This window comes from Varroa jacobsoni, unplaced genomic scaffold (genome assembly GCF_002532875.2).
Source record: "Varroa jacobsoni isolate VJ856 unplaced genomic scaffold, vjacob_1.0 scaffold_36, whole genome shotgun sequence".
Lineage (NCBI taxonomy): Eukaryota > Metazoa > Arthropoda > Arachnida > Mesostigmata > Varroidae > Varroa > Varroa jacobsoni.
Window position 1 is genome coordinate 116,042 of NW_019212938.1, and position 19,969 is coordinate 136,010.

The 19,969-nt window shown below is 41.0% G+C and overlaps 1 protein-coding gene and 1 long non-coding RNA gene across 7 annotated transcripts in view; one reads left to right on the top strand and one right to left on the bottom strand.

The window, feature by feature from the left end:
• The first annotated feature begins 9,779 nt into the window (after positions 1-9,779).
• LOC111259713 (uncharacterized) overlaps positions 9,780-19,969 on the top strand; it is a 39,445-nt gene continuing 29,255 nt past the window's right edge. Inside the window, exon 1 of one of the 3 annotated variants that reach the window (XM_022831911.2) lies at positions 9,780-11,529. The gene's annotated coding sequence lies outside the window, so the exon portion shown is untranslated. The remainder of the gene's footprint in view (positions 11,530-19,969) is intronic. The other 2 variants (XM_022831916.2, XM_022831935.2) reach the window with 2 other exon arrangements.
• Positions 11,580-19,969, bottom strand: part of LOC111259735 (uncharacterized) — a 32,874-nt gene continuing 24,484 nt past the window's right edge. For 3 of the 4 annotated variants that reach the window (XR_002679812.2, XR_002679811.2, XR_002679810.2), the window contains one exon: positions 12,344-12,489. This is a non-coding gene — a long non-coding RNA (uncharacterized LOC111259735). Of the gene's footprint in view, positions 11,990-12,343; positions 12,490-19,969 lie in introns of those variants that run through there. The other variant, XR_015310739.1, reaches the window with a different exon arrangement.

Genomic DNA, 19,969 nt, shown 5'->3' on the forward strand with positions numbered 1-19,969 from the left:
TGTCCTACGCGGGGCTACATTGAGCTGGATCTGTAAGTACGTATACACCGATATTAATTATAAAGATATCAATTTACTATCGACGATAGCTCGTTTGTACCGTTATAATAACTGGATTGCCGTTTTCGATCTTCTCCAGAGTCACCACCATGGTGCTACCCTTTCTACATGCATATTATAATCAACGCAGTACTAGAGAAATTGAGGCTAGAATTGTTGTAATCGCAGTTATTTGTTTCCCTTAATTTCGAAATTGGTCTGTGGGCGCTTTTAAAGCACCCATGTTGCAATTGAAACAACCAATCTATTTGATGGGCAAATTGCTTTCGATGAAAGATGCCACGATAATCGGCGTTCTTGTTAAATTCTGCCCATTGCGCCGGGTAGATTGATAATCGTTAGCTGCATGTACAGTGTTGTTCTTTATTGTCTACCAGTTACATTGATGCGAACTAAAGTTACGTTTTCGATGTTTGCCTTCATCTTCAGAGTGTTTGTGAATGATGTTAAGTTAGCGATCTTACCAGATAGGTAGCTACTGCATTTTCCTTAAAAAGATATGACGCACCATGAGGATGCTGCAAGGTTACGCTTGCTGATAGTCCTATTAGAAGTCTGTTTTTGCTACTGATATATATATATAGCAGCAGCAATGCATATATATATATATGCCTTAAAGTCATGAAGAAAGAAAGAAAGAAAGAATTTTTTTCAACGTGTTATTTTCTCCTGTCATACTCGCGATATATATTTGGATCGCGTTGAAGCTTGCTTTTTATATTCGTAATCTGACTTCTTTGCTTAGTAATGATGTCAAATTTTTTCTGCATTAATAGAGAACTCTTACGAAACACATATTTATCCTTGTCGTTTTACCACTTCAAAACATAAAACCTAAACTATGAGAAAAATTCTAGTTCGCACGAAGCGGTAAGATTGCCACCGTGTCCAGTGGCGATAACCGTAGTGTCCTAGACAATACTCATTTGACGACATTGTCTTATCCGCGGTACTTGCGAAGCCAGCAGTCCAGATGATACGGCACAGAATCGATCTGGTAAAACAATATCCTTTCTGTAGATACTTCAAAAAAATAGATATAAAATATAAAAAATAGATCCACTTAAGCAGCTTCACATATTAGGGGAAAAAAAGCTCCTTTCGACCAACTTTGTCCGTTTGTGCGTCGCTAAAAGAGTCTTCTTTCTATAGAGCAGAGGTGGATGCTGAAGGTTCCCTCAATTAAGGAGGCCAAATTTTGTTATTTTTGTGACGACAATGATTATGAGCTCCAAATCACCACAGCTGGGTTCCACGCTCTATTTCAATGGAAACACAGTGCGCTAATTCTCTATTGCAACTCATTTTTTAATGAAGGCTCCCAAAGGGGCCCTCTTTGACCTCGGGATCGAAGTAATGATGCCGTTCATTAATGAAAATTGAAGAGCATATTTTACAGTGGTCAGGCACTCGCCTAGAGATCAGATACTCGCCTTTGTATTGCTAAAAAAACAAGCGTCTGTCTTAACTGTTGATATTTGCCGGCTTATTTACTGCTTGCCACATTGGAAGTTAATGCACAAATCTACCGTTGATTGACCGTTTGTTGTTGTATAATTGATTAGCAACACATATCTTTCCCAGAGTAAACAATGGTAGGAACTATAGGACAGCCAGGACGATTAACGTTCAGTTTCGAATATCCGTAGGCTGACTTCCTTATTATCCGAGTGACCGTCCCGCTTGAAGTATAAAACATGATTTTTACAAATAACAAATATAATCGAATGCTTTCTTATGTGGCGTAATGGTCATAAGAAAAATCGTGGTACCACAATCGAATCAACGTATTGCATCCCCAAGTTAACCGTGACCATTAGCCAAATGAAGATAGCCACTTAATACTGGGTTCAGGTAGATGCAAACTTATCGGCTGGCCCATACTCGCTAGTCGTCAAAGGTAGGAAAATACAATGAAATTTTCAACTTGCATTCATTTTTGGAAAACTATAAATGCAAGTTCCACGTCATTTAAATAAGAGTGTCTTCTTCTAGGTAAAACTGGCTATCTGAAACATCGTACGCGTGCGTCGATATTTTGCCAAACAGGAGCGGTCTCTCGATAGCAAACACTTATACATTATTAAAAGAGATTAGCAAAACAATGTATCTAATTTGGTCAAGTGTTTTTCTTATCTTAGACTAATAAATTAAACCATAATAACGTCTGACTTAGCAATGGACGAATTTCCTTCCCTACGTTTCCTATTATTTCGGCCTTAAACAAAATATCAACTCCGTTCTATTTTGCTCGTTTGCAAATGTGTACGTCTGTAGTTTAATGCAGTTCTGACGCTTCCATCTATTTATATTCGAATAAATTTCCTCGGGTCAAGGCTTAAATTCAGGCTGTTCCTTTCTAATTTGGCGAAACGATCGTCCGCTGAAGTTAGCAAATATTAATTCCTTAGTCCTACTCTGTTTTCGTCCTATCACTGTTATAGGAGCGTTTTCCCTTTTAATAGTATCTTTTAGCCACTGGGTTATCGAAATTCATTATGTCTAAGATGGTAATCCGCACGTACCGTGCTGTACCAACCTACTAGTTGTAACCTAAACAAGTTCCGAGTAAAGCAGAATATCGCGTTCACTTACAACAGATCATCTTATCTCAAAAATTTACATGTATAACGGACTATTGATACTACGTACTCGCGTACACAGTTCATGACTATAGTTGCTTAATATATCTTTAAAGATTCCTCTATAGATTCTTGATAGCAGCAGTTTATTGGAGCCTGTACACGATACGACGCTGATCAAGGCGTAAATAAGGATAGATTTATTTTTACGGAGGTGTTGCGTTACTAACAGTTAACCTGTACAACAACGTTATTAATTATTATAGGAAGTACCGATAGTAGGGAAAACTGGCACCGCGTCGAGGCCGTCAATGATGACGAAACGTGTGCGTACCCAGGAAATGGGATAAACTCGTTAAAGTTTGGTGCCATCCCAAGACCGGATCGAGTTGGACAGCGTCTTACACAGGAACGATATTTCGGGCCGACCGAGTTTACAACTGGTAGCGGATTAGCATTATTAAAGATCGTGACTCCCCTGTTTGATATTATTATTATTATTATTATGGCAGAAATCCAGCATACAACAAGACGTGTAGTTCTTCACAGCATTCGAACTATCGATAAAAAAAAAAAAAAAAGGAAAATTGATGATTATTAGAACGACTGGGAAAGTTGCGGTAAGTCAAAATGTCAATATTTTACCCTTGCTTCATTAGCAACCGCCTCATGAAACAACTTATCGATGACAACTTATCGATATTTTCACAAAATAAAATAGGTATTTCTTTTATCGCATACCTAGTAAATACGAAGAAAGAATGAATGCGAAAAATTATTGACCGTGTTTACGCCAAAAGTGAAGAAAATATGTTCTGTATTCTATAATAATATTGTTAAACTAAAAATATGCTATTTTGGTCGATGGTCGTCTGGCATTTTTATAGTAACGCCATAATCCCATCACTGTAGGATTTCTGTGGCTTCTGGGCGAAAGATTTTTGCATCTCTCGATTGAAATAAAATCAACGATATTAAAAGGATTCTACATAGTTTGAAACAATGGTGCAAAATTCCGGTTACACGACCGTACCACCTAATAAGGGCACTAAAATCCTCCATAAAATTGTCTCACTTCTTGCTGGCTAGTGAAAATGCATATGGCTCGGCGTTATGATGGTCGAAGACGATGCCTTTGCTATTCACTAGTACCGGTCGACATTTTGCAATGCTTTGTTGTAACGTCGTTGCCTGTGGACGTTAGAGACCTGAATTAATCCTTTTATTAGGCGACGGCGGCGGCGGCGGCGGCCGCCGAAATTCATAATGCACAATTCCCTTTCGGTCTCATCCAGTACACAATATGACTTTCTTTAGCGTCAGTCTGATCTTGGGCACAGACTGTGGAACATGTTTTTTTTTTTTTTTTTTACTTACACAATATTACCGTACGTGATCCAGTTCTGCATGTGTAATCAATCGATTTTCTTGCATTTTTCTGTAGAGCTGCCCAGACGGAATTATGATCGAGTGTGTCATTTTTTTTCGTCTGTCACCCACTCATCGGGTCTTTTTTTTTTTGTAGTCAGATATCTTCAGGTGATGTAAAACTATTTGGCGATGGGTGGTTAGTTTCGTGGCGATGTCGTGGCTATTCATGTATCGGTATTGCTCACTTTCGCAATGATTCCATCAGACTTTTTTCGTAGTTGGTCGGCCGACCGCTACGAAAAGCCTCCTTCACATCCAAATTTTCGGAGCAAAACCAACAGAACCATCTTTGGGCCCTTCCTTCCAATGATACATCTTAACCGTAAACAGCATAATTTTTTTTTATGGACCTGGCCAGCATTTGTGCCTCTATAGTAACAAAATTGTGGATATAATGATTTTTGCAGATATTTCACTCATATTCAAGGCGCTTTATTTTAAAGCTGAATAAAGACATTCGAATAATTTTAGCACGTCTACCACTTGTCCAATCTCAGCTTCCAACGGCACCGCCGCCGACCCGACGCTACTCGACATTACCTGGAAAACGTTACTTTAAATTCATCCAGCTAGAAGGACTGTCGATGTCGATAGACAACCAAATATAAAAAAGGGATATTTATTTTACATGAAACAAATTGCTGCGTCACTTTGCGATGTTACTCCAGCAATCTAAAACAAAGGACACAGTAGAAAAATGAGCTGGTAAAAATACGACGGCGCCCCCTTTAAGACCCTCCAATTTTTAAATGGCGGTGTTTTAATCGGATGAGGGAATTAACTTATTCATTAGACTAAAAACACTGTCCCGATGTAAGTGCAACTCGAGGCTTCTAAAACGGGTCTTGGTCTCCTCGATTCGTAGGTGATATCAGTTCTAGGCTCTTTAGAGTGATTAAATAGCTGCTTTTTCAAAAGGATCGCACATACCGTTTGCCAATTACTAGTATATGTCGCAAGATAAACGTACGAGGTAAGCACGTGTTGGTCAGGTACTCGTACCGGGACAGTTATGGTCGCACTTCGCGGTTACCTAAGGGTCAACTTCTTTAGGATCTGCACGGCGAACGCCGGACCAATCTACTCCTATGCTGTTAGATATGTAAACAAGGCTTTCTTGTTGTATCCTATTGGTATTACAATTTCTGCTAACAGAAGGCGCCACATACGAGATACAGCATCTTATTAGAATTTAGATGAGTTACCTAATCTCCTCGGTCAAATTTGATAGGAGAATTGATAAATTCAATGCTACTTAGTATAAACTTCACATGAGAAACTAGACTCTTCTTAGGTAAATACTCAAAATCAGCTCTGGTTTTCCTTTTTCTTTTCAATTGTTCCAGATATTCGAAAGTAGATACTCTACGCATAATAATAAGAGACGATTTTGTTTACCTATTCGTCACCAGCTGTTGAAAGATAAGGCCGATTGAAAATTGGCAACAGTGAATCTTCCTTCTTTTGATTGATAATTTGGTAGCGAATGTTAGTTAGATCGTAAATTAGAAAATTTGCACCCCGTGAGGAACCGGTCGAGAAATGCTGAGCGGAACTGTATATTAGTATACTGCAGTATCAAGATGGCACTTTTTAAATATAATAATAGTGAATGTTGGATAGTGCTCAGGAATCTGGGTTTCGTATGTAGTAATAAGATAAGCTATATATTGGGGGGTTGCAATGCGCGCGACGTAAGACCGAAATTTTCCATAATGAAATTTTACATTATACTGCATTGTTACGGTACAACATATAAGTTAATCTGTTGTTAGAACTGTGCACTGCTCACCGAACGGTACCAATCATTTGGAGCAATGATAGATCACGAGAGTATGCTTGTGCCGACCTTACTTAGTTTTCGTTCAAATGTTTCTGCGTATAGAAACACGCGTTTTTGGAGCAGACATATTAAATAGTGTCAAACCTGGTTAACATTCGACCAGAAAGCCAACTTCAACAACTTACGGTTCAGAGGTGGTGAACGGCAATGACGTTCCGGTGGAAAATATTCTACCGAAAAAAGGAGCTGCTGCTACACATGAACGTCAGTTAAACCATCATGGTTTACTGTCGTCTGGCCGGAAGGCCGGTAGTGAAGATTACCCTAGAGTCGACACTACAACGTACGTTGCGCACCGTTCCGACTTACGTGGCCATTTGCTTTCAGTCGATCGTCATTTACTAGCAGTACGTACCTGATCTGATTGACGGCATTTTAAGTTAAAGTTTTTTTACTACCACTACTGTGACTAACTTTCTACTGCTATTAGACTAATAGTCACCACTGGTGTACGCTCCCTGCGCCGCCACTGCTGTCGGTACACGAAATGTTTACAGATCTATTGTTTGGGATGGGGTTGGGGTTGAGAGTGCGTAGCTATTATCTACACAGATTTTGTGTCTTTTCGCAATTGTTTTTTTTTGCATTTGGGTGTCGATTTCCCACATCATCAAGTGTTGATGTCGCTGTCAAGTTGATATGTTTGTATGTCCATAGATATACGCAAACCGTTGGCCAAACGACTGTTCGGTTTAACAAATAAAGCTTGTGTAACTTATTCTCTAATAGTTCAACATTGGTAAACACTGCAGCGCCATCTTTTAAACTATAAAATTACATCGATCTCTGTCATTTTTTCCACCGTGGAGTGCGCCATCATCGTGCATATACACCCCAACGTATAGATCACTCTGATGACGAAGTTTCGTACGCGTATTAAGTGTGCACAATCCTCTATTAGAAATCTATATATTTATATGTGGCGGCTGCCACTGCTCAATCAGAAGGATCCATGAAATTTTTATCAGTATAAAAATATCACTTAGACAGTGGGAACAAAATGTTGATACGCTTGCTCTGCCATGTACACGATCACGACTACGGCTATATGGCAGACATTTCCTTTTACTACGACTAGCTATATCTTCCTGAAAGAATAGGAATATTGAAAAGGTTACAACGGTAAATATCAAAAAGTAGTATGTATTATATCTGTAGTAGTGTAGATTGTGCATTATATTTTTAAGGAAAAATGGCGTCCCGCCTAACTTCCGCCTTCACTGTAACCAGTCTGTTCGGTGAGGCCAGTCGTCAAAAACAGATACGTCTTATTCGCATTGAAGCCGAATGATGTTTGAATACTGTTTGACATATATCGAAAAGACGATGCCAAACCCTATGAAACGATATTTGGTAATTTTTGATCGAGCGATGCTAAGAATATTGTGAATATCGACGGAAAATAACATTTTGAACGTTTTTTTTTGTTAAGGAATATATGTGTGGCAGGAGAGCTTTAGAAAAATCATAAGGGTTTAGAAGTACTGATCGTCATCGTCATACCTTTCTGCTCCTAAAGAACGCCCTGATAATATGAGGTTATATAATACACACTGTTACTTCTTTAAAGCGTTATTTGGTAACTGAATGAATATTGCCCTTCTTTTTTTTTTTTGATATGAGGGTAGATAATAGAGATGGAACGACATTTACGTTCGGGCGATGGCAATATAATACTAATCGATGAAAAAATTGTTCAGTCATACTGTATTGCAATTTTTTCTATTTTATTATTACCAGTTTGACTAAGAAACCCCCAAATGCAATGATTAAACCGGGCTGTACACATCTTTACGTTCGGATCACATAGTCACGAAACATGGTTCGTTTAACGAATAGAAAATAAACTGGATACAGGATTGCAGCCAAAAGATCCATATAGGACTACATTTCGCTGTATACAGGTCCTACTAATTAGAATGTTTGTAACTCTCCAGTCAATTAAAGTAAACAGTTTAAAATGCATACTCTCACAAAAAGAATCTAGTATCTTGAAAAAGCGTAACTTGGTCGTATGGCTATGCCTGCTCGCTTCGGCAAAAGTGACCCCACCCATGTCGCACTCTAAATCATTAGCAAGGCAAGAACTTGCTTTGATTAAGACATGCTTTTCTTATCTAATATCGTGTAGAACGAGAAAGAAACTACTTTGAACAGTTAATGGTTATTAATGCTTTTGCAACGGCTCGCCAGCCTGCGTTCAACAGGTTACGAAAGATATATTCAATTTTCACATGCTGAGCTCTTCAAGTACCTACCATACAATGACAAGAGAAACTACTCAAGGCAGGATCGATCCAGGAAAGTCCCTTTGCACCCTTGAGTGTTAGCACTGTTTTTTTCATGCAGATTTTTAGCTTAGCTCTCATCTTTAACTCAAAAATTTAGCCTCCTTAAGGATAATCGACAAATTTGGCAGAAACTGTATTGAGGGTTTTCTTCGTAGAATAATGCCAAGGGGTACGTGCGCAAAAAGCCTCCTACAGCTTTGTACCGTTGTTGTCGGGAAGAAACGTATCTGTTGTCTGAGAATTCGACCTCGTCCGATCGTTCTTAGAAAAAATGTTTCTCTTGATGGACTTCCGCGCCAGCGAGCTCATGATATGCTATCCTTTCCAGCGTGTGTTCCCGTGAGGTCTGCAACTGCAGTTGGTTTTTCTACCGATGCCTGATATTAGCTTATGATGCAGACAGCTTTCTGGGTTTTAATTTTCTGAAGATCGTATTCGTCTCATTGACGGACATGCTGCTTACTAAGTCGCCATACAAATGCTGTTGTAAAGTTGTTGACACAAATTGGTCGGGCGCCCCCAGTGGAACTTAACCAGTTAAACCGGTCGTAATCGTATGTGGCGCAGGCAGAATTTCGTTCCGCCTGTACCATCGAAACCGTACGCTAATCTAATTGATACATGTGCCAATAGCTTGCCTACCTTCCTATGAAAAAACTGCAGCTGGACGAAGGTTTCTGGCAGAAATTGATTAAAACATACTGATTAACGGCTGATATTCGAAAGTTGCAAATAAGCGCTGGTATGGCGCTGGTTGTCTATGGACCACATGATCTGTTGACTATGAGTGTTTGAAGTTCACATATAATCACACAGAATCGAAAGTATAAAACATATGTGTCAAACTATCGGGGGTAGTAGGATTTTTTGTGTAGGACTAATTAGAAAAGCTCAAATCAATTAATACGTGCGCGCAAGATTAAGGTCAAACAAACCAGCAAGCGGTTTCGTCAAAATAACAGCCACGCAATCAGGCCCATCGCGCCCGGCAAAGTACCGTTTTTCACGCTCTCTGCTATTTAACAGAAGCTAGCGCTCTTCCTTCCTCTACCTATTTGATGCCGAAAGTTGAAAAATGTTTTTACACATGGTCAAAATTCCCCGATACCAGCCTTTCTAGGTCAATTTGTCAAGCAGCAGGCATATCATTCAACTCTCTCTCCGTGAACCGTCCTACAGTGTAGATCTGTACGCTGTCCTCCTTTATTTTTTTCCTAATGTCTTCTAGCTTCTTCTATAGTTTTTCTATATTTCGTACTCAGGCTTCGTCTTCTATTTTCCCTTCACTTGCTATACTTATTTGGTGCTGCGGCGGTAGCAGTAGAGACCAGTTACCACTGTTATGATCACCCCACGCCGTGTTTTGTTCTTTGACTGCTGGACGATATGGTCGAACACCGGCCGGTCGGCCGGCCGCCCACTCCGCAAACTTTGCTTGCTGTGTTCGCTTCTTTAATGAAGAAGGTAAAGGGTTTTTGCTACTTACCGACCGCGCCACGCGCAACCCTTTCCCACCCGTTCACTTTATCCCTCCTCGCTGACTGAGTCCATCTGCGTGAACAGTCGACAAGCCCCGCAGACTGACAAGCTCGTGGCTTACATTGTGCGGAATAGATATATGCCTGGCTACTTATGGCTCTGGACTGTTTCGTGCATCGCAGCCCACAACTGTTTTCGCTGCAATTAGCAGTTGAACTGGCACTGTTGCTCGTTGACGATCGCACGCTCTGCGCTCCGCTGGACGACAACGGCGCAAAGCCGTGTCATCAACGTGGAGAGGCTTATAGAGCGTATTAGCTCGTGGGGAGTTACCCAGTGACGCGTAGCGCTTACACCGGCATTGGCAACGGAACGTCAGCTTTATAGATTCGCGAGGGGGTTTGTCTGAGACTCGAAGACAAACTAGAACAGTGATGCTGGTGGTAATGGTAATGATGATGTAATAGTACAAGATAAATGCTGTGATTTCACGAATAGATTGTTCTTGACTTTATGCCGAAACACGAACCGTTGCCGTCCTGCTTTCTCGGTCCAGTTTTGCGTGCTGAAGAGTCGCGCACTCTGGTTTAGCTTTGACTTTCTTATGTCCAGCTGTTTTGATAGTCGTCACAGCAGAAACAGACGGATCGCTGAAGAGAAGTTTCAAAAATCTGTTCATTCTCTAGTATGATAACGCATTGATCGAAGTTAAGTTCAGCACTCTGATAACTGCCATTTGCCCCGTGTGTGAAAAGTGGAACGTAAGAAGTTTAGCCTGTTCATAAAATGAATATCGGACGAAGTAGTTACAAAGGATACTCGATAACGGACACGGGAATGACACTGATTTAGTCATATACACTCAGTGGAAACGAGGGCACAAAATGGCAGAAGAAATCCGTGGACAGCTTAGAGATTTGTGATTTTCGAACGGTACGGCAGACAAAACGTGCGCCGAAATCCTCTTCTGCCTTCTCCAGCAGAAGCTATTGTTTTAGTAGAACTTTTTTTATGCCACACATTCATTTATTGTAACGACGTACGTTGAAGCAATCTTTCAACCCATATTCGCCTGTTTCGGTCTGATCTGTTACATTTGTCTGTGACTGCTAAGCAAATAATTTCAATGAATGAACGAATCTGCGATTTCATTCAAAAAGTCTCTATCATTGAAATGACTTAAACTTGGTTCTCCGCAAAATACGACCGTCAACCTGTAGCTAGCTTGCGGACATACGATCAAACCATATACGTATAGGATATTTGTACAGGTTACTGATTTGACAGGAAGAGTTAAATCGGCCAGCGGTAAAAGACTTCGTGAACCGAAGTATCGATCCTGAATTTTGTCAGGCACCGATACACTCGTAGAATGACGACGAAGGGACAAACCGGTAACGGCGACGGCAACAGTCACGACAACAGCATTGATACTAAATAAATTTTTCGGGAAAGCACAAGAACGGGTGCCAGAAGAGTGTATATGGAAAGCGTACCCCGCACGGACTGTTGTACAAAAGTGCTTTATGTATAGCGCAGTAATGGATATGGAAAACATAAGTTTGTATCTGGATGAATACACTTCTGTGAATCTGTGAGCAACAGAGTGCGATCCCAGCAGCCACCGTCGGAAAATACCTCGTCTTATCTAAATTGTTTAATTGGCTAATTTGGACGAGTAAAATCAATCGACTGATTGCGGAGGAATGAGCCTTTTTAAGATAGGAAAAGTATTACTGCCGGATACCCGCATCGTCGATACCGAAAGCAGCAGCGTCAACGTACTGCACTGGCGTCGATCATTAACGGCTTGTAACGGTAATTGTCAACTCTGCCACTCCAGGTAAAAAAACAAAGCTGTTTATAACTACGTTTCTCCATTTAGCCATGCTAACTCTTTTCCCTTAAGTAGCAAGATTAACGGACCCTATACGGACGCGCCGTCGTTTGAACAAGTTCCTTCTACCTATGAGTTAGAGTCCGTTAAGACCTTATCGATGATTACGCAAATCTTTTCGTTCGACGCACATCTATCATATAGATGGTATTCTCACTCATTTTGCACAAACGTGCAACAAGCGTGCCTGTTTATTACACATAATCCGTTGACGCTGTTCCGTCACTTTGATATCATACACGATAATACTTGCACTCCTACCAGAGCTTGAACGCTTGCTAGAATAACGATTATTTAGTTGATTAGGTCCACGCGGGTGAACGAACATCGTGACCTCGATTCTAGATACGTCAAGTTCCATATTCATGTATTTTTTACGTATATTATATTCATGTGTTACTCTTACCTGTGAAGATAATTTGAATTAACGTAAAAAAATATAAAAGATTTTAGATAAAAGGTATATACATCTATGTATAGCAGTAGCGGAATTTTGACATGATGATAATATCTATTTTCTTTACTTTATGTCTTCGCTCGTTGATTTCGTTCACTGATCCCCGATAGACGGTTCATACAGGTTAGGTTGTTACCACCCAGCTTAGACAATAACGGTATCGCCTCGTCGCATTCGTCTATTAATATTTATGAATTCACCCGTAATGGCTGTGCCACCATGTATCGTGACTCTTATTAAAGATTTCATCTGATTATTATCACTACGTAAGTTATTCATTTGTCATATCCCAAGACAATAAGATCTTTGCATCTGTAGGAGCTCTCCTGTTTTATTAAGTAGTTAGATCACCGTAGAGAGGGTCACGCCGTGCAGAGAAACTGAGCAGAATCACTGGAGGATGCATTCTTGGGTACGGCCTCTCAGAGGCGATGATTTCCCGTCGTTTTCTGTAAGTGTTCAGAGCAAAACGAACGACGCTTTTATCGGGTCAATATTTACCTAATTATATTTAAAGTAATCGCATAACGCAACCGTCCTAACAGGCCACATTTACTAGCGGCGCTCGCAAGGTTTGCAAGGACCTTTGATACCCTAGCTGGCCAACTCAACCAGCAGGAGTAGGGTAAAAAAAGCTTGCTGAATATGGTCTTTTCTTAACGCGATGGGTATAACTATTTATACATTTATTAATTACATACAATTATTTACATAGCAAACGTCTTCTACGATGGTATTCTCGTTTCATACCCCATGTTGATGTATCTTATTAACTTCCTCGTATTCAATCTATTCGACATAAATGGCATATGTCAGTGTTTTTGTGAGAATCGCACAATCCAGATCTTTAGCAATAAAATACTGCCCATGATGAGACCTCATATAAAATGTTTGAGAATACTTTTCAATTGATTCACAGCGACAACAAGATCTATTCATTCGGCCTGTCGTTGCCAAAGTTCGTGTTTGTGCCGGCGGGCGTAAATATGTTTCTCATTATATTACTGAAGCCATTGTGTGGCCTAGCGTCCTCCCCTTGAAGATGATATTGTTTATTAGAGTTTTCGTAGTTTGCTCTTCTATGATAGCATATGGTAGCAACAAGGATGATGATGGTACCGCACAAGTTGTCAGTGTAACCTGTAAGAATGGATCAATTACCATTAACGGGTTCGGTTAGCTTAGTAATCAAAGAGAAAAATCAACAGGTGTAGAGGGCATTCACGAAAGTCGCAACATCAGTAAAGTCAAGAAGTCGACGGTAACGATGCTCGTGATAGATAAGGCTGCAGCTTAATGGTACTCGTGGTTAGCCTCACGCAACATCGTATTCATGAATGTAAATCTAGCTCAAACAACCCCACAAAGTATTAAACGATTCAGACTTACAGCACATCACAAATCCTAATGCCCCATGGATACATATTCTCCTTGCTTTAGATACTTCCTTATAAAAATATTAATCACACTTCATACAAGCAAAACAAAGGCTATATAGTTTGAAGTAGGCCAAATAAATTCAATGTGAACTGATTTTGTGTTATTTATTTGATGATGCTCAATGATCCAGTGTAGCTATGGCAGAACAGTATGCCAGTCGACGTAACAGGTTGATCGACAAAGCTAGACAAAGAGCCTTTATCTTCTTCTACGATGTGCCGTTTCCACTGGCTCTAGCCGATGGGTCTTCTTTGATCTGTTCCATCTCAGCATGGAAAATCTTTCCGTGGACCATAGGTCCGAGTACCTTCACTCGTAGATGCGCAATTACCCCTCAGCGTCAATGACGTATATTCGTTGGGCATTGGTTCAGGCGTTGTTCCTACTTGGCCCACTCGGCACTTCTCGTGCCTTAGTCACCTACTAAGAACTAGCGACAAATATAATGCCTGTCTATGTAGTTGTGTCTTCCCTGCCAAAAAATTACTAGCAAAAAAACAATGGTGTGACAACAATAACATATTATTACTGGCTTTCTTTATATTTCTTTAACGCTCTCATACGCCGACTCATCACGCCTTCTCACTGCTTTGAATGACTCGCCTAAACTTACGTCCGACTGTGCTACCTCACCTCATCAAGGAACCCATTCTGCATGCACAACGAAGTTGTTGTACATTTTCATCCCCACCCCGCCCCATAATGTCCATAGCTTCACGAACATTCGTTTGTATACATGTATAAGATATTATATTATATGGAGTAGCAAGATCAGCAATTGAACAGATGCACTCGATGGCATTGGCGCAGGGTTGCCGATCATCGTATTTACGCGTAGCGGTCGTCATTGTTTTCGCTGTCGCTTCCTCTACTTATTCGTTGTCGTTGTTCTTGGTATAATCGCTACGTAACTGTTTGAGAAATTGTCTCATCAGTCGTCCTTGGCATTCTTCGATAGTCCGCGCCTGTAGCGGCCTGTAGCTCTACTTGTCGGTGGTTTGCGTTGGACTCTTTTCTACTTTACGGCGCGACGCGTGGCTGAGTGAATGGAACCTGCAGCGGTATCAACGGCGATAGGCCGTTAGGCTGGCCGGACTGTCGCCACTGGCACAGTGTTCTCCCCGTTGACTATTTTCTTTCGTTTTTCGAGCGCGAGCTTTTTCCTCTGGAGGCACAACGCCGTTACTGCTAGCGTCTCCACCAGGCGCCGGCTGTTGCCGGCGTCCGATCTGGGTGCGGCAATGGAACGGCGATCCCCTCCCGCCGTACTTCATCAAGCGGTACAATTCATAACATATTACACTAGATCAGAGCGACAACGGACGAGGCTGCCGCTTCTTGTTCCGGCTGGATACTAGAACGCTGTCGTCTGTATTGATGAACCACGTCTAGTGACTATCGCTGCTGGCGCCCCTTACCAGTCCGTGCGACGCATAACAGAACATAGTTGTACAACAACTGTGTGGAACATCTATATATAATATAGTCGATACTGTTACAAGTCGAAACAGGGCTGTACCCTTGGGCTCACGTTTGTCTTTCACGCTTTGTATGCGTGTGTCTCTCGGCCACCGTTCTAACATAGTCGCCAATGGACCTGCTAAACTGGACCGGCGGCATTATGTGGCGTAGCCATACGTCGCCTGATTGTCGGACGCAGTCGACTGACGAAGAATGAAGTAAACGCTAGAAGACGAAGGAACGAGTTATTGACTGACTAAGTGGTTTCCGTCACATGCTTAACAAAGCAGTTCTTAATAGCTGGTGTTATTGCCACTGATGTTCATGGTAGTGTTATGGTCTACCGCTGCTGACAACAACAGCAGCAGTGCCAACAACAACAACAAATACTATTGCTTTCGTATGTTCGTTCGTCAGCAATAGCAAGGTCGATCTAGACAATTCGCGTCGCGTCGCGTCGCGTCTGCCGCAGACACCCCTTTATTCTGAAAGAACACGATGCGGCGGAGTGCGTTTAGCCTATTTTATTCAATGCTGGGCTATAGCTACAACTCATCCTTACTTCGAAATTGGGCCGAAGGGAGTTGACAACAAAGTTTCAGCAGGTCTGTTGTAATTTGTCTAAGTGTTATCCACAAAGTGACAGTAATGCATCCTCCAGTATTACGTTCTCGACGCTGATCATTTTTCATATGGAACAATTTTTTAGCTTTACTCTTTAGTAATAAAAATCTAAGCTAAGAAGAAGAAATGTAATAAAGGGACCGTTAACATGGAGTAGGTCTGTTAAATGGATAAAAGACAAAATTATGTAACAATTCTATCAGATGTATGGGTTCCATTTATTTATTGAGTCACACTTTTCGTGTAGCGTATGCTTTGATTCGGCGCGTATACACATCGAAACTGCAATTGTTATAAATACAGGATAGGGCACAAGTATGCTTACAGTCTATGTAATTTTTAGCTAACTGCTCTTCAGAGGACTTCTTGGTCTATGGACAGAGTGCCTCACTGAAAGAATACCGAGGTCACAGACCCTTAACATCAGTTAATTTACTGGGCATTTCAACTACGTCGTACGCTAACTCGACGGCGTTCCTCCTTGTTCGGGTCGCTTAACTAGGAGTTCACGAGGCCGATTCATCATTGAGCATTTTATGCTGTTTCCCTGAAAATTTGCTAGGGAATTTACGAATTAAAAGGGTTGAACGATTTGGCTGACGTCTGAGGGTTTAAAACTGCTTCAGAATAATGCTATGACAGTTCAAGCTGATTAGTCCCTCGTCTGTCTACTAATAACTCCCCAGACGTAAATGCTAGACGTTGAAGTCTAGTCCGGATGCGCTCTACTCCGATGGGATGGCTTCCGCAGCGTGGATATAATCATCACCTGATCCGGTCGTATTGTTATCAAATGATAATGTCTATTCCCGTCTTGTAGAGGACGTCGCTCGGGTGGCGATGATTGATCTATCAGTTCACCGATAATATTGTGAAGTTGAATGTTTCTACATTATAATATAATGTTGGCGAACGTCAACTTAATGCTTGAAACACGAATATATGGTGAGACCATTTACTGTAACTTCGAATCGGAAGTATTTTCTGTTCTGTCGTTCCACCCATGTGTGAACTATCTAACCTATTCAATAAGGGAAGATTTTTATTCAGCTTGACGGTCAACCACCTGTCCTCGTAAATACCGGGTCAGTCTGATCCATTAGGCGAGTGCGGTGCGTCTGGATCGATTCAGATATCTGCGCCTCTTAATTTAACACAAATCGAATGTAGAAAAAAAAAAAAAAAAAAACACTAATAATTTCTGCGAATCATGCACACTATGGCTAAAATGGAGTGAACAATTCATTCAGATCATGACATTTGTAGGCCTTCGAATTTGCAACTTGTCGTTAGCAGTTGCCATACGGCGTATGGTCAAAACGCCGATCGCAGCTTTTTCAACCGGAAGAACGTACAAACAGAACTATTTATACGTAACGGCAATCAACGAAAACAGATTCCTTTTTCTGTGTCTCTTTATTATCATCATCATCATCGTTACCTTTTCTACAGAAATCTACAAATTAAATCCTTTGATCACCAATTCAATGGCGTATCGTTTCATACACATGTACACTTGTACAAACCGTGGAACTTTTGCTAAGACAGTTACACCCATGATTTACTTCACCTAGCCATTGTAAGTTGTTGCTATTGCCCTTCTTAGATGGTAGAAAGTAGGTTCACGTCTGGTCAGCATAGTAGCCCCCGCTGTACATAGTATCCGTTAGTCAAAGAATCAGCAAACGCGTCAAGTGTTGTTTATTGCTGCATCGTGGGGCATCAGGCAGATACGCTCGTGGCCTACCTTGACACCAACAGTGAGCATTCACTTATCTGTGTCAATTTCTATTTCCTTTTCAACGTAAAAAAAGACGAAGACTGCTATTAGATGTAAAACGGGTATGGTCACAGAACAGAAAAAGAGATGATGGCTCTATGGTCGATCATGAAGGCGGTCAGCTCGTTTCGCCTAGACTGTATATATGTAGGCCAATAAATATTAGCTATTGTCCTGATCTAGAAGACATTCAGTAATATAATGTTTATATTATATAATATGTGATAAATTAGCCGTAGAATGCGTCACGATACATTGCCCGGTATAGCTAACTGCTCCAAATGGGACTAAGCGGATACCTATTATCGATGATGCAGTACTGCCTGCTACGGAAAATGTACGTGTTCGTTATTGATTAGCTAGCTACTATGATATGGGCGAGTCAGAGATCGCTCATCTATAGAAATTATCTAATACTCTAGCCGTACCTAGCTGATAGACGCTTTACGTGAACGTAGTAAATGCGTTTCTACTTGACGTGCATAGATGGGCATAGTATCTTCATAAAGCGACGGATTTGAGCTCTTAGTCTAAACGGATTGATTTCCAATACTGTTATTTGAACAGCACCTCCAGTAGCATAGTGGGTAACGTGTTATTAGTATTTTACATCTCGATAATAGCACGGACGCTGATAGGCCTTATGAACTTCAACGGTACCCTCCTCGGTTTAGCGAATATTGACGTGAAAACGTCATTTACTCTGCACTGTTAAAACAAACAAAAATAACTGAAGGTCTTATAAAAATTTATAGGCCAGAACGAAAACAGAATCGTCAGGCTAATGAGATCGGAGTAGATGATAGTATGATGGTAGGAATATGATCTGTTTCAGACATAAAATGTTGTAGATAAAGCGACCGATCAAGTATTTTAATTAAATCTGATTGTTGCCGGTAGCGGCATTGTTCAATAAATCGGGACTGATCATTCGGCACGAGCTCAATACCTGAATTCAGTCGCGAGTTATCAACATGATTGAAACAGCAGGAGTCATCAACCCATCGGAAGGTAGTCTTAACTAGATGTTTTATGTTGAGTACCGCCGCTATGCGTTACTTTAGACGTATAGTGGCTTTATAGCGCGGTACGAAGCGTCCTTACGCGCGGTTTCCGAGCTAGATTACCTCACGTGTCCCTAACCTTCTACGCCATCACAGGGACAAGGAATACAGACGTAAGAAGAGTGCCTCGAATACTTGCAGTTCTATCTACCAGACGTTATTACTTCATATGACCATACGACTAGTATAATATACCATATTGACAATATGTCCTGTTGCTCCTTTCATTACATATAAAAAAAATATATATATTCCGAGCACGAAATGTCACTCGGGTTAGTTACGATACAGCATTCGTTCACTGCCCGTTTCTCCATCTGTGAAAGTGGGTTGAGTGATGGCATCTTTTATTTGCTTGCCATCACCGTATAGGCTAGACGTATAGGAACGCGTAAAGATACTACGGGGCGTCGGCAGAGTAGACAAGTTTTTCGTATGTTATATTCAAACAACAACCGCAGAATCGCGTAGTGATCGTTAACAATCGACTGGAACGTCTCAGTAAGGCGACAGCTGCGTACGTTTCACCAGAGAGCCACAGAGAAATAAGCAAAACACATGGGTGGCAAAAAAAAATTGGTCTCGTTTGTTTCGGGGGCGCAACTCGGCAGCGGTCATTACAATTTGTGGATATACACATGAACCCACGAACGATCACAAGTCATGAACAGCCCTGGAGTTTGTTGTTGCAAGCTGTTTGTTGGCGGGAGTGGGCTTCTAAAAGATACCATCTGGACTTTCGAAGAGGCCGGCTTAACGTAGGATACAAACTGTACCTATGAAACCGTTGATTTATTATAATTTGCAGGGCGACACACAGGGGATACGTGCTACACGCTGAGTAATCTAACAGTCAGGTGACAACATAACAAAATGACCTAGTTCGGTAACGGGCTAAGGAATCGTCAGGATCTACAAAAAAAAATCTCAACTAATCGCATCGTTACAGATACATAGTAAAGCCAGACGAACGCTGATGGATGTATTGTACATATCAATAAATGCATATAAAGGCTATGTGATATAATGTGTAGGTCGCATTTTTGCATTAAGTTAAATCGAAGCGTAACTATATAACAAACAAGATGCGATTTTATGGCATTTTTTTAGCAAAAATGCTTTTTTTCAAAGGTAAAGTTAGGTAAGCAGAGTGATAGATGAGCCCAAGTCGTTTATGGTACTCACTTTCCCATGTTTCTTTTTTATCTTAGATCAGCTCGTATAAGTCCAATTAGTGGTATAATGATACATATCATTAGCTTACTTGTCGGTGCCTAACAGCACATATCGCCCATACGTTTTCCAACGTTCAGCGTTCTGTTGCGTGTTTATAGAACTTTATTACAATATCTGTCGTGATTTCCGAGCTGATCTGTGGCTCGAAGCTTTTTAGATGTTGCAATCAATACTAGACGCCGCTTCCATCTTCTTTCTTCACGCCAAAGAGATGAACCTGGGATTCAGACTTCGAACGAAGACCAATCCGAAATGCTCACTACTAAGATAATCAATACGATTTTGTTACTAACGCTGACCAGCTGTTCTTGTTGCGTTTCGGAT